Source organism: Schistocerca cancellata, unplaced genomic scaffold (assembly GCF_023864275.1).
Source record: "Schistocerca cancellata isolate TAMUIC-IGC-003103 unplaced genomic scaffold, iqSchCanc2.1 HiC_scaffold_1100, whole genome shotgun sequence".
Taxonomy (NCBI): Eukaryota; Metazoa; Arthropoda; class Insecta; order Orthoptera; family Acrididae; genus Schistocerca; species Schistocerca cancellata.
This window is the reverse complement of record NW_026047099.1, coordinates 6,325,569-6,331,835: the sequence shown is the minus strand read 5'-3', so window position 1 is coordinate 6,331,835 and position 6,267 is coordinate 6,325,569.

The window sequence follows — 6,267 nt, the reverse complement described above, 5'->3', positions numbered from 1 at the left end:
AAAGAAAGAGTAGTGCATCCGCAAACAGATACTCGCTTCTCAGTATCAGATCCGGTCGTTGCCATAGATACGTTCCTCGATTTAGAAATAGAATGCATAGAACCTATCGTATTTCATATTGACGCAATTTCTGTATTAATTCGTCATTGTGAGGGATCGACATATGCAATAAAGAAGAAATAGTGCATCCGAAAAGAGATACTCGCCTCCCAATAGAAGATCCCGTAGTTGCCATAGAAACATTCCTCGATTTCGAAATAGAAGGGATAGAACCTATAGAATTTCATAACGACGCAATTTATCTGTTAATTCGTCTTTGTGAGGGATCGACGGATGCAATAAAGAAAGAATTGTGCATCCGATAAGAGATACTCGCCTCCCAATAGAAGTTCCTGTCGTCGTCATAGAAACGTTCCTCGATTTAGAAGGAGATGGCATAGATCCTATAGTATTTCATAGCGACCCAATTTCTGTGTTAATTCGTCATTGTGAGGAATCGACGGAAGCAATAAAGAATTAATAGTGCATCCAAAAAGAGATACTCGCCTCCCAATAGAAGATCCTGTCGTTTGCATAAAAACGTTCCTCGATTTAGAAAGAGAAGTCATAGAACCTATTGTATTTCATAGCGACCCAATTTCTGTGTTAATTCGTCATTGTGAGGAATCGACGGAAGCAATAAAGAATTAATAGTGCATCCAAAAAGAGATACTCGCCTCCCAATATAAGATGCATTCGTTGCCATTGAAACGTTCCTCGATTTAGAAAGAGAAGGCATAGAACCTATAGTATTTCATAGCGACGCAATTTCTGTGTTAATTCGTCATTGTGAGGGATTGACGGATGCAATAGAGGAGGAATAGTGCATCCGAAAAGAGATACTCGCCTCCCAATAGAAGATCCTGTCGTTGCCATAGAAACGTTCCTCGATTTAGTAAGAGAAGTCATTGAAACTATAGTACTTTACAGCGACGTAATTTCTGTGTTAACTTGTGATTGTGAGGGATCGACGGATGCAATAAAGAAGGAATAGTGCATTCGATTAGAGGTACTCGCCTCCCAATTTAAGATCCTTTCGTTGCCATGGAAACGTTCCTCGATTTAGAAAGAGAAGGCAGAGAACATATAGTACTTCATAGCGACGCAATTTCTGTGTTAATTCGTAATTGTGAGGATCGACGGATGCAATAAAGGAGGAATAGTGCATCCGAAAAGAGATACTCGCCTCCCAATAGAAGATGCTATCGATGCCATAGAAACGTTACTTGATTTAGAAAGAGAAGCCATAGAACCTAAAGTATTTCATAGCAACGCAATTTCTGTGTTAATGCGTCATTGTGAGGGATTCACGGATGCAATAAAGAAGGAATAGTACATCCGAAAAGAGATATTCGCCTCCCAATATAAGATCCTTTCGTTGCCATAGAAACGTTCCTCGATTCAAAAAGAGAAGGCATAGAACCTGTAGTATATGATAGCGACGCAATTTCTGTGTTAATTCGTCACTGTGAGGCATCGACGGATGCAATAAAGAAGGAATAGTGCATCCGAAAGGAGATACTCGCCTCCCAATAGAAGATCCTACCGTTGCCATAGAAACGTTCCTCGATTTAGAAAGAGAAGGCATAGAACCTATTGTATTCCATAGCGACGCAATCTCTGTGTTAATTCGTCATTGTGAGGGGTCGACGGATGCAATAAAGAAGGAATAGTGCATCCGAAAGGAGATACTCGCCACACAATATAAGATCCTGTCGTTGCCCTAGAAACGTTCCTCGATTTAGACAGAGAAGGCATACAACCTATAGTATATCATAGCGCCGCAATTTCTGTGTTAATTCGTCATTGTGAGGGATCGACGGATGCAATAAAGGAGGAATAGTGCATCCGAAAGGAGATACTCGCCTCCCAATAGAAGATCCTGTCGTAGCCATAGATACGTTTCTCGATTTAGTAAGAGAAGGCATAGAAACTATAGTACATTATAGCGACGCAATTTCAGTGTTAATTCGTCATTGTGAGGGATCGACAGATTCAATAAAGAAGGAATAGTGCATCCGAAAGGAGATACTCGCCTCCCAATAGAAGATCCTGTCGCTTTCATAGAAACGTTCCTCCATTTAGAAAGAGAAATCATAGAACCTATAGTATTTCATAGCGACGCAATCTCTGTTTTAATTCGCCATTGTGAGGGATCGACGGATGCAATAAAGAAGGAATAGTGCATCCGAAAGCAGATACTCGCCTCACAATATAAGATCCTGTCGTTGCCATAGAAAAGTTCCTCGATTTTGACTGAGAAGGCATAGAACCTATACCATATCATAGCGACGCAATTTCTGTGTTAATTCGTCATTCTGAGGGATCGACGGATGCAATAAAGGAGGAATAGTGCATCCGAAAAGAGATATTCGCCTCCCAATAGAAGATCCTGTCGTTGCCATAGAAACGTTCCTCGATTTAGAAAGAGAAGGCATAGAACCTATAAATTTCATAGCGACGCAATTTCTGTGTTAACTACTCATTGTGAGGGATCGACGGATGCAATAAAGAAGGAATAGTGCATCCGAAAAGAGATTCTCGCCTCCCAATGAAAGATCCTGTCGTTGCCATAGAAACGTTCCTCGATTTATAAAGAGAAGGCATAGAACCTATAGTTTTTCATAGCGACGCATTTTCTGTGTTAATTCGTCATTGTGATGGATCAACGGATGCAATAAAGAAGGAATACTTCATCCGAAAAGAGATACCCGCCTCCCAATAAAAGATCCTGCCGTTGCCATAGAAACATTAATCGATTACAAAGAGAAGGCATAAAACATACAGTATTTCATAGCGACTCAATTTCTGTGTTAATTCGTAATTGTGAGGGATCGACGGATGCAATAAAGAAGGAATAGTGCATCCGAAAAGAGATACTCGCCTCCCATTATAAGATCCTTTCCTTTCCATAGAAACCCTCCCTCGATTTAGAAACAGAAGGCATAGAACCTGTTGTATTTCATAGCGACTCAATTTATGCGTTAATTCGTCTTTGTGAGGGGTCGGCGGATGCAATAAAGAAGGAATAGTGCATCCGAAAAGAGATACTCGCCTCCCAAAAGATGATCCTGTCGTTGCCATAGAAACGTCCCTCGATTTAGAAAGAGAACCTATAGTAATTCATAGCGACGCAATTTCTGTGTTAATTCCTCATTGTGAGGGGTCGACGGATGCAATGAAAGAGAAATAGTGCATCCGAAAAGAGATACTCGCCTCCCAATAGAAGATCCTGTCGTTTGCATAAAAACGTTCCTCGATTTAGAAAGAGAAGTCATAGAACCTATTGTATTTCATAGCGACCCAATTTCTGTGTTAATTCGTCATTGTGAGGGATCGACGGATGCAATAAAGAAGGAATAGTGCATCCGAAAAGAGATACTCGCCTCCCAATATAAGATCCTGTCGTTGCCATAGAAACTATACTCGATTTAGAAACTGAAGTCATTGAACCTATAGTATTTCATAGCGACGCAATATCTGTGTTAATTCGTCATTATGAGGGTTCGACAGATGCAATAAAGAAGGAATAGTGCATCCGAAAAGAGATACTCGCGTTCCAATAGATAAGCTTGTCGTTGCCATAGAACCGTTTCTCGATTTAGTACCAGAAGGCATAGAAACTATAGTATTTCATAGCGACGCAATTTTAGTGTTAATTCGTCATTGTGAGGGATCGACGGATGCAATAAAGAATGAATAGTGCATCCGAAAGGAGATGCTCCCCTCCCAATAGAAGATCCTGTCGTTGCCATAGAAACGTTCCTCGATTTAGAATCAGAAGGCATAGAACCTATGGTATTTCATAGCGACGCAATTTCTGTGTTAATTCGTCATTGTGAGGGATCGACGGATGCAATAAAGGAGGAATAGTGCATCCGAAAAGAGATATTCGCATCCCAATAGAAGATCCTGTCGTTGCCATAGAAACGTTCCTCGATTTAGAAAAAGAAGGCATAGAACCCATAGGATTTCATAGCGACGAAATTTCTGTGTTAATCCGTCATTGTGAGGGATCGACGGATGCAATAAAGAAGGAATAGTGCATCCGATAAGAGATATTTGCCTCTCAATAGAAGACCTGTCGATGCCATGGAAACGTTACTTGATTTAGAAAGAGAAGGCATAGAACCTATAGTATTTCATAGCGACGCAATATCTGTGTTAATTCGTCATTGTGAGGGATTGACGGATGCAATAGAGGAGGAATAGTGCATCCGAAAAGAGATACTCGCCTCCCAATGTAAGATCCTTTCGTTGCTATGGAAACGTTCCTCGATTTAGAAAGAGAAGGCAGAGAACATATAGTACTTCATAGCGACGCAATTTCTGTGTTAATTCGTAATAGTGAGGATCGACGGATGCAATAAAGGAGGAATAGTGCATCCGAAAAGAGATACTCGCCTCCCAATAGAAGATGCTGTCGATGCCATAGAAACGTTACTTGATTTAGAAAGAGAAGCCATAGAATCTAAAGTATTTCATAGCAACGCAATTTCTGTGTTAATGCGTCATTGTGAGGGATTCACGGATGCAATAAAGAAGGAATAGTACATCCGAAAAGAGATATTCGATTCCCAATATAAGATCCTTTCGTTGCCATAGAAACGTTCCTCGATTCAAAAAGAGAAGGCATAGAACCTGTAGTATATGATAGCGACGCAATTTCTGTGTTAATTCGTCACTGTGAGGCATCGACGGATGCAATAAAGAAGGAATAGTGCATCCGAAAGGAGATACTCGCCTCCCAAAAGAAGATTTTACCGTTGCCATAGAAACGTTCCTCGATTTAGAAAGAGAAGGCATAGAACCTATTGTATTCCATAGCGACGCAATCTCTGTGTTAATTCGTCATTTTGAGGGGTCAACGGATGCAATAAAGAAGGAATAGTGCATCCGAAAGGAGATACTCGCCTCACAATATAAGATCCTGTCGTTGCCCTAGAAACGTTCCTCGATTTAGACAGAGAAGGCATACAACCTATAGTATATCATAGCGACGCAATTTCTGTGTTAATTACTCATTGTGAGGGATCGACGGATGCAATAAAGGAGGAATAGTGCATCCGAAAGGAGATACTCGCCTCCCAATAGAAGATCCTGTCGTAGCCATAGATACGTTTCTCGATTTAGTAAGAGAAGGCATAGAAACTATAGTACTTTATAGCGACGCAATTTCAGTGTTAATTCGTCATTGTGAGGGATCGACAGATTCAATAAAGAAGGAATAGTGCATCCGAAAGGAGATACTCGCCTCCCAATAGAAGATCCTGTCGTTTTCATAGAAACGTTCCTCCATTTAGAAAGAGAAATCATAGAACCTATAGTATTTCATAGCGACGCAATCTCTGTTTTAATTCGCCATTGTGAGGGATCGACGGATGCAATAAAGAAGGAATAGTGCATCCGAAAGGAGATACTCGCCTCACAATATAAGATCCTGTCTTTGCCATAGAAAAGTTCCTCGATTTTGACTGAGAGGGCATAGAACCTATACCATATCATAGCGACGCAATTTCTGTGTTAATTCGTCATTCTGAGGGATCGACGGATGCAATAAAGGAGGAATAGTGCATCCGAAAAGAGATATTCGCCTCCCAATAGAAGATCCTGTCGTTGCCATAGAAACGTTCGTCGATTTAGGAAGAGAAGGCATAGAACCTATAGTATTTCATAGCGACGCAATTTCTGTGTTAACTACTCATTGTGAGGGATCGACGGATGCAATAAAGAAGGAATAGTGCATCCGAAAAGAGATACTCGCCTCCCAATAGAAGATGCTGTCGATGCCATAGAAATGTTACTTGATTTAGAAAGAGAAGCCATAGAACCTATAGTATTTGGTAGTGACGCAATTTCTGTGTTAATTCTTCATTTTGAGGGATCGACGGATGCAATAAAGAAGGAATAGTGCATCCGAAAAGAGATTCTCGCCTCCCAATGAAAGATCCTGTCGTTGCCATAGAAACGTTCCTCGATTTATAAAGAGAAGGCATAGAACCTATAGTTATTCATAGCGACGCAATTTCTGTGTTAACTCGTCATTGTGAGGGATCAACGGATGCAATAAAGAAGGAATACTTCACCCGATAAGAGATACCCGCCTCCCAATATAAGATCCTGCCGTTGCCATAGAAACATTAATCGATTACAAAGAGAAAGCATAAAACATACAGTATTTCATAGCGACTCAATTTCTGTGTTAATTCGTCATTGTGAGGGATCGAC